Raw genomic sequence first — 19,616 nt, 5'->3', positions numbered from 1 at the left:
AAGTGCTATATGAAGACTCAGGGTCTCAGGAGGATAAAACCAGGCACTGAGGTCCGACTATGAAACTTAACACAATGACATAGTGACTTAGCAGTCATGCCCTACATCAAGATGTCAAACTCGTCTTATATCTTGAGCCACATAAATGATATGTTTTTGTTAATTCATAGAAAATGTTCTTTTTCTTAAGTGGACTCACAAAAAAAAAAACCCAAAACAGACAGAAAAACTGTAAATTTTCTGTCATTTAATTGTTTTATGTATTACTTAATTACTTTGGTTTAGTATGAATGGCAAATGCACTGAAAAAAAGAGCATGTTAGATTTACTTAATTCAATAGTGAACATTGGTTGCACACAGATGTTTTGCTTTGGCAGAAACTTAACTATGTTAAATCAACACAACTTATTCATATTAAATAAACCTGTGCATTTTGTGTTGATAAAACATGATTGAAACATGTTTAGATGAAGTAAGTTGAAACCTTGGAATATTTTAATCCTTCACAATGTTGTAATTTTATTCCAACACTATTCAATAACCTTTAGCTCAATACTACTTGGTTACTTAAATACTACATGTTGTCTTTATATTAACATATTGTTCAACAAAGGAATGGATTTACAACAACTTCCTTCCTTTATCTGGGTTGCAGGGGCATAACCCCAAAGTGATAGGTTAAGGGGCAGGTTACACCCCAGACAGCTCACCAGTGTATCACATAGAGACAAACAACCATTTCCACCAATTAACCTAACTCTAATAACTCCATGGCTTTTCACTGTGGGAGAGAACACAGTGCAAACTAACCAGCTTGTGGATTTGAACCCAGCAGCTTCTTGCTGTGGGGCAACAGCACTAACGACCACGCCACCAATCCAGGGTTAACAAGGCTTATCAAGGCTTGATGCAGAATTTTTACGTTTTTGTCCTTGACAGGTTCAACCACAAAAAAATAGTGACAGCATACGCGTGGTGTATGTGTGTGTGTAGTTGTCTGCCTCTTATAACTCCAGTGATTTCCCTGCAGTTTGAAATCTCGTGTGATCTTGTGAATTTCAACTAAACACTCTTACTAGATTGTATCATGTCATCTCAATGAGATCAAATTAAGTTGTTGAATTTCATACATATACTACATGATTTAATTACGTTCACCATAGAAACATGAAATTATTTTGTTCAAATTACAAGTTAGACTTTTGTAAATGTAACAACCACCCATTTTCCTTTTTTCGGTATTCCGAAAAAAAGTAGAGGCGGCTGCTCAACTTGAATGAGATGGATGCCTTCCTCAAACCATGATCCAAAGTGCGCGAGCCAAAATCACAAGCAGTGTCGCAGGATTTAACATTGCTATATTATTGACTTACTTCACTGAACATGATATGAACAATTTAATATACCCTCTCTGCATATCATGTAGTTTCTACACTATATAGTTACACTTAACTTTAAAGCATGAGGCAATTGTGTTAAATACACACAAGATGCTTACATAAATCCAAGAGATGGGCAATCCCTTTTTTTCAGTGTGCAGGGCCTTGGAGTGCTCTATCAATAGGAAAGGCTGTAAATCTTATGAAAATATAGTATAAATAAAATTGAAATTTGAAATCTATTAACTTCGTCGCGTTTTCCAAAGCCGTCCAGTAGGCTGGACTATCTATGTTTAACACCCCTGCCTTATATCATCCACATCGACTGCCTGACTTTCCGTATTACTGCAAATAGAAGTATTAGTTACCAAAAAAAAGTGCTGTATGAAAAAAAGACTCGAAATTAGGTATTCATCAGGAAAGTATTTACTGCCACTGTCACAGATCCAGTGAGTAGTACTGTAATCATCTCATAGACATCAGTATGAGTCGCCCCCGCTGGTCATTAGAAGATTGCAGCTTTACCCCCACCCCTCCTTTACACACGCACACACACACATTTGCCTATACGTAAAGATCTGCTACCCCAATATTTAATCAAAAGTGTTTCAGAGTTGCTCCCTAGCAGTTACTCTTCAGCTTTGTGCCATAATCAACAGCTGTAATGGTCAACAGTAGGAAAAGTGAACTCAAACTGTAATAAAATTTAAATATATTTTAGTTGTTGAGTATGAACGTTGTTTCTTGACCCTGGAAATTTGATTTATTTTACATTTTTTTCAGCTATTTGCCATTTCTTTAATTACCATTTCATAAGTTACTAAGGACATCTGTGTTGCAAACTGCTGTTTCCTAACTTTGCATGCTGCCGATTCCATCACCGGCACTGTATGTGCATTCAAACTAGTCAAAGCCTAATTTCCTGTAGAGAAGAGAATCTTTTTCAGAATCTTTTTCAGAGAAGCAGCTCCGGTCCCAGACAGACTTTACCAAGCAACAGCCACACAACACGGACAAAAATAAAAGCACACAGTGTGTGAGGCTCAATATTCGCTCTGTGGATGAGCTGTTTCTGCGGGATGATTTTCATACCGTACGCAAATGAGTTGAAGCCTACCTGGAAGGAGAGCAAAAACATTCAGAAATTTTAAACACTGCACTGTTCTCTGGGCAAATGTCAGCTCCAATATGAATTTGTGTTTTTAGTGGGAAATGAGTTTAAACAAATATGACTTTCCTCACTAACAGGCATTCATCATCAGTAATACGATGACTAAAAGTTTATAACCCCAGTGAGCTCTTCATGTGGGGAACAATGTGGTTAAAGTGAATAAACCGAGTTGTATAACGGCACATTTCTGGGACGCAAGATCTTAGAAAATTCTCCTCTTCAGAGTCACAACTCGCAACAAAATGCATTTAAATGAATAGTGTTATCAGTGCTGAAGAAAAGCAATCGAATGTGGCCTTCACCCACTCACCCGCCTCCGGAGCATCACACCGCTCATGCACATAAACACACGCACACGTGCACTGCAAACACACACGTGCACATACCAGGGCAGAAGCAGCACACTTCACTGTCTGAGAATTTGTGAATGGAAAAATGGTTTAACACACTTGGCGGCAGAGCGGCAGGACTTCCTACGCTTTAGGACCGGAGGAACTGATCATCTCTTGGTCTGTCTGCCTGCTCTGTCTGTCACTCTGTCCATCAGTCAGTCCGGCTGTCTGTCAAATACATATTTGTATAGGAGCCTTATCGCTGGTGCTAAACGGCTGTCTCAGAATTTGCCTGCACGTCTGAGTGTCTGGCTGTTTTTGGCTGAGTTAGCAAGACAGTTCTTTTTCAACCTCTTCTGCCAGGCGTTCTGTCTGTGTGTCCTCGTGTACATTTGTTTACCTGTCTGTCTGTCCGTCTGTCTTTTTCAATGTGTTTACTTGTCCGTCTGACTGTCTCTGTTTTCAAGTGACTTCCTATCTGTCTGCCAGTCTCCTTTCTTAGTTCCCAATCTCTGTCTGTCTGACAGCCTGTCTCATGTTTATGTCTGTCTGTCACTTTATTTGTCTTTTCAGCTACAGTATTTACCGGGCTGTCTTTCTAGAAAAAAACGAAAAAGTTAGACACACAACTGCATCCTTTTAACTGTCTTTGTCTGTCACTAAATTCAGACTGTGTAGGATGTAAATGGTGTAATAGAAACCTGTTTTTTAAAGCATAAATGGGAGCTGTTATGCTCATTTTCTTGTCTCTATACTTTACGTGACTCACACTTCAAAATAATCCATATGTATCTGCAAGTCCTCGGTTCAACTGTCTTAAACAAAGCTGTTTTAGCATCTCTTCCTTTAAGCCTAAGTCTTCTTCTGGGCTGTCCCTCATAAATAGCACGTGGAAATGACCATATTAGGGATCCCCCCCCTCTCTATGATGTCATACACAGCGAAGAACAGAAAAAAACTATTTGAAACTGAGCATTGAGAGCAGTTTGAATACTGAGCTTTTGCCTCACAGGGATTACTTGTGCACGTACTGACCTCATTATTCAAAACTTTAACTTGGGCAGCCACCCTTTTAACACACCTATACACAAATATGGAAAAGAGGCATGCTAAATTGGACTAGGCATACTTTAATATATTTTCCAAAGTACAAAAATCAGATGATGAGAAGAAAGACAGGAACGAAGATTTGAACCAGAGAAGAAGGTCAAATAACATGTATGAAAAGAAAACTCATTCTAAGGTTATACTGTGATGCCACTTGTAGTAGCAAAAGGGAAGAAGCAAAATAATAAGTAATGAGACAGTGAACACTGTCAAGAAGTATTAGTGGAAGAAAGAGGAAAAGAAAAGAAAAAGAATGGCATTAATAGAAAAGAACCAGAAGGAGAACAAAAGCTCCAACAGGGGAGCGCAAGGTCACTGTAATCGCACCTCTTTGCTCTGACAGACAAATGGCAGTGTGTGTATACAAGCGTGTGTTTGTGCTGTGTGTACTAGAGTAACTTGTTATGCAAGGGACGTCCCAGCGGCAGCGAGGGAGACATGAAACATAAATACGCACACACACTCGCACACACACACGAGTTCAGCCTGTTTTCTTGTAAATCACTGTGCTCAAGGCTCAAGAGGACAAGCACACTAGGTGTGTGTACGTGTGTGTTGTGGTGGCACCCCTCGGTTAATGGAGGGAACTGACACCGCTGTGTGAGACAGTCAGCTGTCTAGTTTATATGTGTGTGTGTCCATTAACAGCATCCAAGAGAGAGAGGGGGGGGAGGGGGGCAGATAGATAGATAGACAGATAGATAGATATTTATGATGAACTACTTTATGTCATAGTCACCCTTCTTGCACACATATTACAACACACTGTCATTCACAGTCGCGGACGAGGACATCCCCCCTGCTTGGTTGCTACACACACAATCTCACACAAACACACACACACTCAAAGGAAAGCACCCACTTGACTGAAAAAGAAAGCAAGGCAAAGCAGACGAGAGAAGGGAAAGGAAGAAGAAGCCTGGATATGGACAGACAGACTTTGAACCAACCTGGCCGGCTGTCCTTTTCTATCACCGAAAGCATTCCTCTGTTTTCGCTCTCCCTCCTTCCATCGCCACGGAAACAGACACACCGACCAACCGGCCGACCGTCTCCTTCTCTCTCTCTCACGCATACACACACTTTCTCTCACATGCACACACAAGTTCAAACCCCCAATATGAAGTCCAGTTTGTCAGCAGCCACCCATTCATCCATGCCTCCATCCGCTGCTCTGTCCGTCTGCCACTGTGTGTGTTTACATCTGAGTGCGCTCACTCGTTCACCAGGCAGGCATGTGAGCGTGTCTCAGTCGGGAGGTGTATGTGTATGAGTCTCCCTCTCTCTCTCTCTCTCTCTCTCTCTCTCTCGCTCGCTCGCTCGTTTCCTCTCTCTCTCTGTGTGTGTGTGTATATGTGTGTGTCTACAGCAGAGTGGGAGCCCTAGAGAAACACTCCTCTTGCCACAGGAGTAAAGCCCAGGCATGACGCAGAGCCAGAAATAGATGGAGGGGCCCCAGCAGGGGGGGGGGAGGCGCCAGGCCAACGCGTATGGCACTTTTGCAAGGACATGAAGAGTGTGTTGTAATATGTAATACACAGTATTTACTACATATATATGAAGGCAACTTAAATGCATGCTTACATTTAGACTTGAAAGGGGTGGCCAGCATATGCACTTTTAACAATGACAGTATTAGTGTGGAAAATCAATTTTATAGCTGTAGAATAACGTTTCTGAGCAAAGGAACTACAAAAAGTGCAACTGGCTGTAGTGCATGCAGAAGACCAGATGCATCAAATCTGACACCAAACAGCTCATCCAACTTCCTGTCCCTACATATAGAAGACTTATTTTGAGAATGCAAAATAAGGCATAAATGACCACTTTCTCATCATTGCCACATTTGAATTTCCAAAAAGCCAGACTTTGCAAAATCTCAGCGCAGACTGCGCTGTAAGCACAATGTATAAACGCAAAAATGTGAAACTGATCAGAAGAAAGAAAAAACTACCACTGCCGTCATTATAACTGCTTTACAAAAGTAACTCATGCACTCTGTAGCATCATCGATCACACCTGACTTAGTGTCAAGAACTGTTATTCCACTCAGGATTATGCGAGTACCAGAATCCAAAGTGATGTGCACCTCTGTGGTTTTTTAATCCAGCCAACAGCCACTGAGTATTCCCTTGAAGCATGCATTTTCTTTTTCACCAAAACCAAGATGTTTAGATATTTACACACACACTGTATCATGATATAATACATAATAAGACACACACAAACTTTTACAGCTTCCTTACTGAGCATTTCCTTATTTTCTGTTACACACATACAGTTACAACTTTAGATGTTCACATTAAACAAAGTTTCAAATAATGTGGTTAATGTACAAGTGATCCCTGTAAAGCATTAATGCACAGTTTCAAACTCTGTTTTCCTACTTTTGGCTCTGAATAAATCCACAAAGAGGTGATATTACAAATTTCAAGCACTGAGATCTGTTCTGTTCAAACCTTCTGTTTATGAGAGGCAGCCAATCAGAAGAAAGACAGCTTTAAGGGATAAGAAAAAAGAGGCTTGTTTCAGTCAGAAAATAAACTACTTTGCTTTAAACAGTCAGCTTACAATGTTTTTTTTCTATTTCAGCATGGTTGATGTCAGCTAGAGGGAATTTCCTTATATGATCATCTCCAGTGTTGCCCGTGCTGCAGCTCAGAACACCGCAAACCAGTCAGTCTAACTCAGAAAGCAGCCACGGATGCTTCCTTTCAATGGAAAATATATTATTACACTTTTTAGTGTGTATAAAGGCTGTTTTTGAAACCTCCACAAAGGCAAGAGAAGGAAGCCCACAAGCATTGGGTTCGGTTTGTGGAAGAGACGTGAGGGGCGACCAATCAGAAAAAAAATGTGACTTTTAAGGAGACAAAGGCTTTAAAGAGACAGGAGCTAAAACGGTTCGATTCAGACAAAGAATTAACAGAGGGCCTGCATAAAAAACACAGCATAAAATGTACTCCAGAGGAGTCCAAGAACAAAAATAGGGAGCTAGAAATTAGCACAAGTGGAGGTGTGAGAATATAAAGACGGGAAGCATAATAATCCGCATAAAAGCAAAAGAACACATTACATGTGAAAAGAGATTTTGAAAAACCCCACACAAACACATATGCAAATACTGGATACAAGCACACAGGAACTGAAGAATCTACATGCACAAACGGGTAAATACACAGAAAACATCTGACTATACTCTATATGTGTGTCTCACTGGAACCACAATCCATGCTGGTGTGCACTGGGAATACTAAACTTCAATGCATTTGGTATTATTCAAGCACAATGGGCTAGCCTCCGCTCGCTATGCTGCCTTTGTGTGTGTACCGTATGTGTGTATGTGCCTCACGCAGTGCAGTATATTTGTAAATCCCGGCACTTTGCAGCCTGCGCCTGGTTTAACACTGATGTATACACTATGTATTATGTATTGCTACACACACATATACACACACATAAAGATTTATGAATTATGCACATGTGCAGCCTGGCCTGTTCTCTATAAATAGTCCTTGTTCGGTTTAACTCAGCACAAGTCGCTGAGTGTTTTTCTTTTAATTAATACAGTTACATAGTCTGCTGGATTAGCAGTTACATTTCAATTAAGCGGCAAACAATTAGTGTGGTTTTTTTTTTCATATTTAAGGAACAGAAAGCGCAAAAACATGGCCACGCACACATACACACACACACTTCCTCTAACGAGGCCAGATAGATGTCTGTTCTCTCCTAAGCATTAACTGCACATTTATAATTCAGTGCTTTATTGTTGACTATCAGCTATCACACCACACAGACTTGTTAACGTGCACACACATGCATGCAGTAACACACAGAGACACACACACAGTGAGTAGCGACTGCTGGTTATGAAACAGCTGTTGAGTCGAGAGAGCTCTGTATGTATTTGAGCAGTGAGAGTGCAGCTTACATAAATACTTGATCATATCTGGATTGCTCTCAGTCTGAAAATGTATAATCCACCTTGTTTGGATCACTCGCCAAGAAGATAGAGCAAGAGCAAAGGAGCAGAAAGGCAGGGGAAGAGTAGGAAAACAAAAAAGAAGCATCAACTGTCAGAGCAGCGTGGATACACAGCTCAAAGCGCATCACTTGAACATGTCGTTCATCACAAAACACCTTTTGCATTCAACAACTACAGTTCCCAGCAGGCTTTGACACCCCTCATTTTCCAGCATTGTCATGCCACATCATGTTCGCACTGTGGGAGTTTGGAACATTCATGCATTATTCCAGTATATAATCCCCCAAGAGCCACACCGCAGAAGTGCTGTCTAAGTTGTCCGTGTTTGTCCTGAAGTATATTTGGAGCAGCCCCGTAACAAGTTAAAACAAAAAGAATTAAAGTGAAGAGGTGAATCATTTTAAATTAGATTCAACAGTCAAATTAGTGATAATATCAGATGCGAGGACATTTTTCATTTTCATGTGCCAACATTAAACTATTATCATTAAAATCACATGCACAATGCTTCTTTTTCAGTATGCAGGGTTACTGTCGTTAAAGGATGCAAAACACAAGCCACCCAAGCATATGTGGCCATTTGTTTTTATTTTTTCCAGACAGTAACTCGGATCATTTACTACCAGACAATCCCCTCAGTCTTATTTTATTCTGCTAACCAGCTCAGTCTGGTCCTTACTGCGTTTTCCTAGAGGTAGGGTGGTCAGGTGGGCAGCACTGTGGTGCAACAGTTTGCCCTTCTGCCTCACAGCAAGAAACTCACCAATTCAAACTTTCTGCTCAGCTGGGTCTTTCTTTGTGGAGTTTGGATGCTTTCCCTGCGCTCCTGTACCTGTGTGGGTTTCCTCTGGGTGCTTTGGTTTCCTCCCAGTCCAAAGACATGTTTGTTAGGTGATTCCAAGTTGGCTCTAGGTGTGGATGCTAGAGTGTTTGGTGGTCTGTCTCCCTGTGTTAGCCCTGTTAGGGACTGGTGACCAGTCCAGAATGTACTCCGCCTTTCGACTAGTGACAGCTAGGCTGAGCTGACATAGATCTCCTACAAGTCTTAGTTAAGATGTTAAGAAAATGAATGGATGGATGGATCTAATAGGGATTACCATCACCAGCTGAAATCTGTCTTCTGGAGAGCTAGTTGATTTATGCCTCTATATTAGTGAGGTGGCTGTGGCTTAAGAGGCAGAGTACTGGAAAGTCAGTGGTTCAATTCTCCCACGTCTTTGTGTCAAAATGGCATTAAAAGATAACAAATTAGCAAGTAAAAAAAAGTGTAAAATACAAATCTCCCACATGAGTCATGAAAGAAACTCACTTAGTTTTCCTGCATCAAGACACCAACATATATCTCTGTGACTCTGCTTCAGAATGCTTGTACTCCATGCTCTGGCATGGGAACCAGTTACTCATTCTTGACGTCACCCAAAAAGCACTGATTTATATTCTGTTTACTCAGTAGGTAGAAGCAGTCATCAAAGCGACACTGCCACACCTTTTTCTCTCATCAAAGATGTGGATGGTGATTCAGAGGTATGGAAACACGTTAAAAATGGCTGATACTGAAAACTAGACAGTCCAGTTAAAATGAAACACATGAAACAACAAAAACTTGCCCGGTGACAATACAGTATGCCCGTTCCTTTTTTTAACTTTCAGTAGCCGGCAGCTGAAGTGGACCATTTTCTACCCATTGGATACGTTTGACTTTACTGCCTAAGCCGTCTATCATCTTGAACTGTCACTGAAATTAGAGTAGATTAGTTAGATACCAGTAAGACCAGTACGTACGCAAACTCAAATTTAAGACCGTCCAGTCCACATTTGACCGGCAGGTGGATCTTGGGAAGTTTGTTATGGAAACATGGCTACAATGTGCACTTAGCAGCAAGGGGAAAAAAACACTTTGAGGAAGTAATAGATGATTCATTTAAACAGCATAAAATAAAGAGTGAAGGGGAAGTGAGCATGATAAATGTGAGGTGGAACAGATGAGTGTTCAGATTATCATATAGGATGTAGACCGTGACCTGATTTGGATCCCATAATCAGGAAAAGTAAGAACAGAACGTAAACCTCTGGACGGAGGCCGTTTGTCTTTCGTGGCCATTACAAGCCGCTGCTCACTCTTCTTCTTTGTTAATGGGGAATATTAATTTCCTGTATTCCATCTTTACTGCATTAATATTTGATGATTAAATATGGCCGGGAGCGTCTCAGGCTCATTGCCAGCAAGGCTCTGTCTCAGTCTTGGTTTACATTCAGTCTCCCAAAAAGTATTTAATTTGTCTGTTTTATTGTAGCATTTGTCTTTTGCTTTGTGTCTTCCTCTGTGTGTTTTCTTTGGTCAGTTAATCAAGATAAACCCTTGAAATGTCTTCTGTTCCAATCTCTCACTTGCTCCCTTGGAATTATTCTCTATCATGGGTTTCTTCCTCTCGGCTCCATCCGTCGGTCTTAAGCCTGTTTCAGGCTGACTGTTGCCAACAGGATCCCAGGGCTTTACTTCCTTTTCTTCCCATGAGTGACGAGGCATGATGTGGATCCAGCCAAAAACTCTAAAACTGGGAGTTGTCAACCCAGCAACAGTTGTTCAAACAAGTGATATCCCACAGCCAGTTGTGGTTGGATCTAGCCAAAGAGAGCTCAGCTCTGAAGTGGAATTATTTGTGTATGTTGCTTTTCGTCTGTCCACAATAGTCAAAACAAGTTATTAGTTTCTTTGATTTATAATGCTATCTTAGACCACATTTACAAACATATGTTGAATCCATATGCTATTAACACATATATTTTACATTCAATCACATATTTGTGTCTTTGTTTGTCTTTTCGCAAATTCGTGTTGGTTTTTTAGGTGCAGGAAAACAAGAAGCTGTATGGTAACTGTCAAAGACACCACAATGAAAAATAGAGCAAAGCATGAGTGCAGACAGGCCACGAGGTCAAGCTAAGCCACAATCCTGCCAGATTAGTTCATCTCAGTGTCAGCCCTCATGCGCTGGTAGCTTAGCTCATGCCCATATCTGATTGGCTCATACAGAGTACTGCCTTCAGTTGTTGTGCCCCTGCAAGCCACTTTTCAACCCTCAATCCTCTTACTGCTTTTCATTTCCTCCGTGTCTGACTAAGTCCCTGTCATGCCCGTTGTCCCTGATGCCTCCTCTGGAATGTGTGGGGGGCACGCTGCTGCTTTCTCTGCCCATCGTTCCATGTTTGCACACGACAAGGTGAGCAGGCCCGAAAACAGGGCCGTACCACTACAACTACTATTATGCAGACTACTTTAACAGTTTCACTACAAATATAATGTATTTGCTATCTCACACTTAAGAATTCCAATATTCCAATAAAGTTGCGCTCAGGGCGCTCTCTCGCTCGTATAGATTACTGCTGTTTCATGCCATTTCACACTTCCAATGAAGAATCAATGGCTACACGTCTTTTTCAGTGAAGCAGCTTGTCGATGAATGACGGGCATGACGCACTACAAATGGAATGTGAGCAGACCAATGATGCATTAAGTGACTTGTAGCTGGCATTGTAGCTTCTGATGGCTGTTTTTTTTTCCAACTTTGTGGCTCATACATGGATTACTCCATCCATCCATCCATCCATCATCCTCTGCTTATCCTATTCAATTTTACTGGGTGAACTGAGAGGTGGGATAAACCCTGGACAGGCCACCTATTTGTCACCTATTCTAGAGATGAAGAACCAATCACTCACATTCACACTTATGACCAATGTAACACACTTGGCTTTGGATTGTGGAAGCAAGGAGAGAACCCAGGGTTGGTGGATTTGGATCTTAACAGTTACAGAGATTACTGCTGCATCGTTTCTGTAATTTTGCACTGGACATTGTGTGTGGTTGTGCCTTCTGGCTTTTGGAAGAATTAAAGGTGTCTTTCGTAATGTCTAAAAAGGTCAGGGCTGCAGTGCAAACAGCTCATAATATGTGTACGCAGCGCAAATTACTCACTTGGATCATTTACCACGCCATCAGCTGTCTACTGTACGCACGCCCTCACCTCCTTCTCCACTTTCCACAGCTTTAAACATCGACCAAAACGAAAGATATCCTGAAGCAGCATTTAACACACATTAATGTGCACAGGCACCCACATACACAAATACCGGCATGCAAACAATTAAGACTGCCTGCAAGTGCCCACATGCGGAGTACACACACACACATACACACACATACATACGTGTATAGACAACAAAGAGCAGCCAGCATCTTAGGAAGTAGAGCAAAGAAAATGCAGGGCTGTTCTTTCCACAGCAGAGCTTCCCCACAGCAAAGCACCATGGGAAATATGGCATGGTCACAACAACAGGGTGCTTCCCTTCCCGACACTCGGGAGACCCGCATGAGCGAGCGTCTTCTCCATACTTTCCACCTTTAATTTGGATTCTTAAATGTTGCATTTGACATGTTCTTTCCACAAAGATTTTCCATATTTGAGAAATTATCAATATTGTTTTTCACTTTGATTTTGTTAATAATATTTTCTTTTGTAAAAATGCCACACAGATAAAACCTCTCTTAGCTCAACACAGAGGAAGAGGGAGCGAGAAAGGCACCACTTTAGCCTCTAAGCCATGGGGGACCCAGTAGAGTGTTATGCAACTCAGCCATGCCAACACACACACTCACTCACACACACACACACACACACACACACACACACCAGCTGTCCCTGATTCCAGCAGTGAAAACTATCTCTATGTCTATTTGTCTATCTCTGCTTCCCTGTCTTTCCATCCCTTCCTCTCACTATCTTTCCATCCATCTCTCTCTGTCAATTTGTCAATCCCTTCTCTAATACACTGCCAAAAGTACGTGGACACCCCTTTCAAGCTTGGATCAAGTCTCTTAGTTTAGTAAACCTCAATGCCATGGCATACAGAGGTAATTTAGACTACTTGATTTGGTTGGTTGGATGTTTTTTCTCCTGCCCTGCCATAACATCAAAATTCCTGCAGCCAGGATTAAAAAAAGACCAAAAGGTGACGTCACAGTTCCTATGTCCATCTGTCATATACAGCCTATTTTCTTGACTGGAAAGCACTTTAGGTTAATTCCCGTTGTGATTTAACTTGATATAGGATTAACATTTGTGTGCCCGCATACTTTTGGCCCTGAATCCCTTTGTCTAACCTTTCCGTCTCCCTTCAGTCCTGCTCTCATCTCTTTAGTCCCATTTCTTCCATCACTTCACACTGTCTCTCTTTCTCTCTCTCACCATGTCGGTCTACAGAGTTTCATGTTGCCTGTGGCACCTGTCGCCCCGTGGGGGTGACACAATGTGCGCACACTCACACACACACACATGGGGTTCGACTTACTCGAAAAGGTGGTATTCATTATTAGAAGTCTTGCAGTGTGTATAGGGGGCTTCCCAAGCATAACACACACACACGCACACACACAAGTACCCATTGCCAGCAACCTTCCCAGCAGGGCAAATGAAGACTAGGCACAACCCTTCGAGTTCACCCTCATTAAAGAGACTGTTGCCTGCGTCTCAAACACACACACACACAGCAGTGGCCGGCTGCACAGGTACAGCAGACAAAAGCGACTGACGTCAGCTCTTAAAGGTTACCATAAACCTCCCTTGGTGAAAAACACAGCAGATCCAGCCCGATTCCAAAAAAACACAGTGTTTACCCCAAACTTCTGTTCATTAAAGCCAAACCTCAAAACACAAAGGTTATCCCTGACTTTAATTACAGAAAATCAACACAAAACTCAAATCACCCCACATACCCGCATTTCAGAGGTCACACCTGTGACGCAATGCCTTGATGGAAACAGTATGACAGATATAAAGATGAAAAGGAAGACTTCATCACTACGCAAGCAAATTTGTCCTTACAATGCAGTCAACAACAGGTTGTTGGAGAATAGTAAATTTGGTAAAACTACTTGATTTTCAGATAAAAGACCAGACTTTTCTTTAGCTCTTCCATTAGTTTCTGTAGCTCTAAAAAAAATGCCTGTCTTCTTAGAAAGAACATGGTTTCCTGTTCCCATCTAACAATAAACGTGATAGCTGAAATTCTTAACAGTTCTGCTGGTATTTAACATAATTTCCAACAAGCCCTCACCACTGCTATGTTTTAAGAGTCTCATGGAAGCTGTATCTGGTTTATACAGCTATTCTTTAGGTAACAATTCAGGTTCTTGAAAACATGTCTAACCGAGCTTCAACTCTTTAATTAGCACAAAAATGCAATGCGTATAACATGATTACAGTTGCACCTGCAATGAAAGATTATTATGTAATTATGCTAACACCTGAAATACAGACTTTAACCCTTGTATGGTGTTCGGGTCTGTGAGACCCGTTTTCAGTTTTTTTCAAAATAAAAATTAAACAATTAATTATTTTTTCAACCTGAAATTCATTGCCTTTGGTTTATTTTCTAAGAACATAAATCCGAACTAATTTTCAATGACCTCATACTGTACCTCCCCCCACGCATTTACATTACATACAAGGTGTTTGGGTCCACTGGACCCAGGTCTAATAAAACTGTTGAAAGTGTAGGTCCTGTGTTCCCACACTCTGTCTTCCTCCTGGTGCTGCTGATAGTGTTTTCTTCCCCTCCTGCTCCCGCACAAAGTTGCAACATTGTTGAAAATTCAACTATCAACACCGTCTGCTCTTACATTCCCACACATTTTACCCTCTTTCTTGAGGGATCCAAATTTCATTTTCTCATACCCTGTCCCACCTGCAAATTAGGGGCATAATACTATAAATAAGACTTGATCAGTTGTGACAAAGAACCACACTGGCAAAGATGGCAAAAGATTATCTGCTGCGAGGGCCATCCAATTGATTTTGGAAGAGAGAGGGGCTTTGGATGATGATGTCGAGGAAGAGGTTTCAGAATATTTCCCATTTCTGAAAATTCAGAGTCTGACAGTGACTTTGAAGAAGAGGATGAGGTTGAGCACCATTTAGTAACAAAACGAAGACGAGTACCCCATCTGCAGCCAGCTCCAGGACCAGAACAAGCCCACCAGACAGCAAGTGAAGAAATATGGATGTCAATAACTGGTGAAAATGAATGGTCTTGCCCAAGAAATGAGCCACCCTGCAGAGCTGTTACTGTGATAAGCCAGGGCCAACACGGCTGACAGTTACTCATGTGCAGGACATCAAGTCTTCATTTGAGCTTTTCATCCCAGATTCCATCCAGAAAATTATTCAGGATTGCAGTAATCTAGAAGGAAGGTGTGTTTTTGGAGAGAGGTGGAAGGACCAAATTCATCTAAGAACCCCAAAGGCCTACTTTGCATCAATGTCTCTGGAAAACTTCCACAAAATTTCCAGGATTATCCGTTTTGATAACTGAGACGGCAGAGAGACAAGCTAGCTGCCATCAGGACAGTGTGGGATAAGTGTGTGCACCACCTCCCCCTGTTTTACAATTCTGGGCCTAATGTCACCATTGATGAGCAGCTGATCCCATTTAGTTGTGAAACATATTGCTTCACGTGTAAATTTGTTGTGTCTTTCCACTCACTCCACTTGATTATAACTGATTAATTTTTTTATAACATTTTATAAAAAAAACAAAACAAAACAAAAAAACGAGAAGCACATTAATTCATAAATGTGATCTAACAAAGGTAAAGGGAAAAAAATAATCATGTTTGCTGTTCATATGGCTTGTAATTGGGATGAAGTAAACATCTGTTGAGTAATTTAACATAAAATTGTTTGATAGTGTTAATTTGGAAAGCCAAAACTCTAGCGGGTCCACCAGACCCATGAACACTGGCTGAGTAACAAAAATATGAACACCACACAAGGGTTAATATAACATCAACAGCTTCAATAAATGCTTTGATGAAATGATAATGATAAATGATAAGTAATGCAATAGTAATGATAATGGTTATGAATAGTAACAGTAAAATAATTTTCTAATCTCCACATTGTATTCATTATTGTGAGAGTAATCGCTCAGTTATCTGCGTCACTATGTAGAATAGAGAGGTAAGCAATACAATTTTTAATAAGGAAAACTGGTCCCAGTGGTGAGCAAAGGAGGGACTGCATTCACAGAAATGCAATTTGGAAACCAGCAGCCATCATGTGATAGAGATTTAGCTTCAGATTGAACAGAAAATCTTGCTCTGGCTACAAAAAAAAAAAAAAGCCATTGCTCCATCTCACTAAAAGGTCCCCAAATTGTAATAATAATGACATGTAAATCTGGACCATAAATCTGGTAACTGTAATAATCCAGGATTGGATAAAGTCTGCCCAGAATTATGGCACCTGCCAGTATAGTGTGCAGTATAGCATAGTATATGAAGGGATCACCGATATGCTGAAAGGCTACTGCGATGGCCTGGGTTTAAGTTTCCCCCGGGCCAGTTCCTGCTAGTAACTTTTGTGTATTTTTTGACATATTTTGATAATGTGAATTGTAATTACACACAAAAAAATCTACAATATCATTTAAGATTTTACATCACCTTTTCAGGATGGTTTAGCGTGGGAAAGTCTGGGAACTTTAGTTCAATGAGCCAGAGTTTGCCCACTTGCAGAATAGCTTCCTGAATTGCAAATATGGTTTCTCACAAATGACCCCGAGTTAGCCTAAATGTTACTGGTATGAGTCCCCTAACACACAGACAACCTGGCTTTCACAAACAGGTCAAAGGAGGCTAACATCTGAAACCTTTTAACTTTTTAAAATGCATCCAGAATATTCTGCACAATTTTAGCTGAACCTTAGTGACAGCCATCTGTCTGTCTGTTTGTATTTCTGTCTGTTCAGCTATTTGTCTCTCTGCATGTCATCCGGCCCAGGCTTGCCCCACGATGCTAAAATTATTCGGGCTGTCCCCGTGGATGCTCCAGATATGTGCTTGTTTCACAGAAGCCTCTTTGAGACATCAGGGGTATCCAGTTTAGTGTTACACAAGTAAACCATGCCAAAGCACACACAAGCACAGTCACATAAAAAGTCTGTGATAAATAGCAGCATGACAGGACCAGGAGGGCAGAGCTGTCCATCACGGCTGACTGAGTCAGAATAACTGACAGGCTTCAATACGCAGGTCACTTTCACATGTAAAGACAAAAAAAAAAAATCAGACCGCATGTGGCCGTTGGGTTCTTAAGAGGAATGTAATCAAGGCTTTAAATAAGGAGTCTTTCCAAGACAAGATGAATTTTAAAATTAGTTCCCCGATTCTTAGTTAATTTCAGTCCAATTTGAGTCTTTTTCTGCATCGTGCCAATTCCCCGATGCCTTTTATAGCAATTATAAAACAGCTCTTGTAGGGCTGGGCGATATGACCCAAAATTCATATCTCGATATATTTTACCTGGACGGCGATATAAGATATATATCTCGATATTTTTTTAAGCCATAAAGTAAGAACAAAAAGAGAGTTCTTAGTCAAAGCTGTGTCCCAGATGTCACACGGGCACTTTTATTAACATAGAGCATAGATGTACATAAAATTTACTCAAAAATAAATTATGAGCATTTAATAATGCAAATAATAATGCTCCATAAATAAAAGAAAACAATGTTGTTTTTGTGCATAACAAAAAGCTCACAATTGTGCAGTCAAAATGTAAACTAAAAGATGCAGAGCATAGTAACAAAGACAGATTTCACAGCTGCTCTGTTCCCAACTTCTACTGTGTGACTGACAGCATTGAGTTTGAAATCCTCTTCGTAACCACGTCTCTTAACAGGTGCCATTTATGGTCCTTATACACAGTAGGGTAATATTACGTTGAAGCACAGTACGTATCACTCCGCGAGGCTCCTCGGTAGCCGTAATGCTCTGACAATCCATCAACCGGTGCAGCACCGTAGCTTACCAAAGTCGTACTAAAACATTTTTTGACAGATTGCTGAGCGCTGTGTACCACATAAAATCGCTTCGCGGCCATCAAGCACAACCAGAATTCATACATAAGGCGCGCTGTCAACTTTTGAGAAAATGAAAGGATTTTAGGCTGTGCAGCGCCTCTGGGCTGCATGGCGTTAGCGTGGTTAGCTCGTTAGCGTGGTTAGCTAGCTAACACGTTGACGGCGTCCAGCCCCACGCACGGGGCGATGCGCAGTAACTCGTTAACGGAGATTTGCCGTGCCCATCTTGTCGCTTCCTGCAGGTGAAGCGATGGGGGAGGAGGGGGAGTTGTGTTCAGTGAAGGAGAGGCGAGGCCGAGTAATGTTGCGTAAAGACAAAAGTGGACGAAAGAGAGGCAAACTTGCGGCTCCACAAGTATAGTTATAACGTAACATAGACTATATCGATATAAAGGATATTGTCACATCTTATATCTCGTATAAAAATATATCGATATTTTTTAAAAACTCGATATATCGCCCAGCTCTAAGCTCTTGTCCTTTTTCCAGATGGGTTTCATCTGTGTGTGTTTACCCATTAGTTTCATTGTGTACCTGTGAGTTGTCATGGAAATGTGGGGGGAACATTTTGTAATAAGATCCTGTGAGGTGGGACACACTTATCAGCAACAGTCCAAGCTAAAGAAGTGACATGTTCAGCTTGTTTATTTAGAGCCACACCACCTTCCTGACTTCCTGCATCACAAAACCAAAAAAAAAAGGCATAATAATCAAAAACAACCAAAGGTAATGCTACCATGAAAGCATTAAGCTTAAATAAGGTAAATTTCCAGCTCAGTTACTGGCATAGGAAGTGCTTTTCAGACTTAAATGACCCAATTTGGCTGCATTTTGGATCAATTGTTGTTAAATAATGAAACAGTATATGTCATGTGCTTTAATTCATTTAAGGTTATATCTGACAGATCTGCTAAGGACCAGATTATCTTTATTATGTCCTGATATGTAAAACCTTTGATTTTAAAGAGGGTGTACTGTCTTTTTACTATGATTGAACAATTAATATTATGTTTTTAATGTGTCTGCAGTATAAAGAATTGTGTTGTGGTCACTGTGATAAAGACACGTAACAGTGGACTTAAAAAACTTCCATTAAAAACAAGTATTGAAAAGTCTTATGTGTGTATTATAAGTTAAGTGGAGAAGATTCAGTTTGATATCTTCTAAAACATGAAAGTTATGGCAGCTTTGAGGGTATTTAAATTTTTTACACTTCTACAGATCCAAATAGATCTACTGAGAAGTAGTTTGTTAAGAGACTCTTACCTTCCCTTTCCCTGTGCTGACAAGAGGAGAAGCTGCCAGGCCGATTCTGTGTGTGCTTGTGTCAGTCAGTCAGCCAGTGGTTCGTTAACTAATTAGTGAGCTCGTTTATCTCATTAGGCTCTGATTGATCTGCCAGCTGATGGACTGGCAACTGAGCGCCCCTGTGTGTGTCTGTTGTACGTCAGACGGAGCGTGCTAATCGATACTAACAACACTGTGAAGAGTTTAATTGTTACGCAACCTCATTATCTGGCAGCGACTGCACAGAGGGGAAGGATTCCTGTGTTACACCAATGTCAGCAGAAGGGCAGACTTCCTGTTACTGGCAGGAAATTAGGTCAGGTAGCACGACTAGCTGGCTGCCGGATGATATCTGAATGCAAGGATGCACACCAACACATATTTACATGGGCAGTTGGTATTAGTGTGTTCCACTGGAAGAGTGGCAATG

General features: G+C 41.0%; 1 protein-coding gene across 4 annotated transcripts in view; it reads right to left on the bottom strand.

Moving 5' to 3' along the window:
- Positions 1-19,616, bottom strand: part of hivep2a (HIVEP zinc finger 2a) — a 140,921-nt gene that overhangs the window by 87,405 nt on the left and 33,900 nt on the right. The window contains exon 1 of one of the 4 annotated variants that reach the window (XM_085134231.1): positions 4,941-19,387. The exons of the other annotated variants lie outside the window; for them this stretch is intronic. The gene's annotated coding sequence lies outside the window, so the exon portion shown is untranslated. Of the gene's footprint in view, positions 1-4,940; positions 19,388-19,616 lie in introns of those variants that run through there. 4 annotated transcript variants of the gene reach the window in all.

This window comes from Neolamprologus multifasciatus, chromosome 15 (genome assembly GCF_963576455.1).
Source record: "Neolamprologus multifasciatus chromosome 15, fNeoMul1.2, whole genome shotgun sequence".
NCBI lineage: Eukaryota > Metazoa > Chordata > Actinopteri > Cichliformes > Cichlidae > Neolamprologus > Neolamprologus multifasciatus.
Note: the sequence above shows the minus strand (reverse complement) of the source record. Positions and strands in the feature narration are given on the sequence as shown.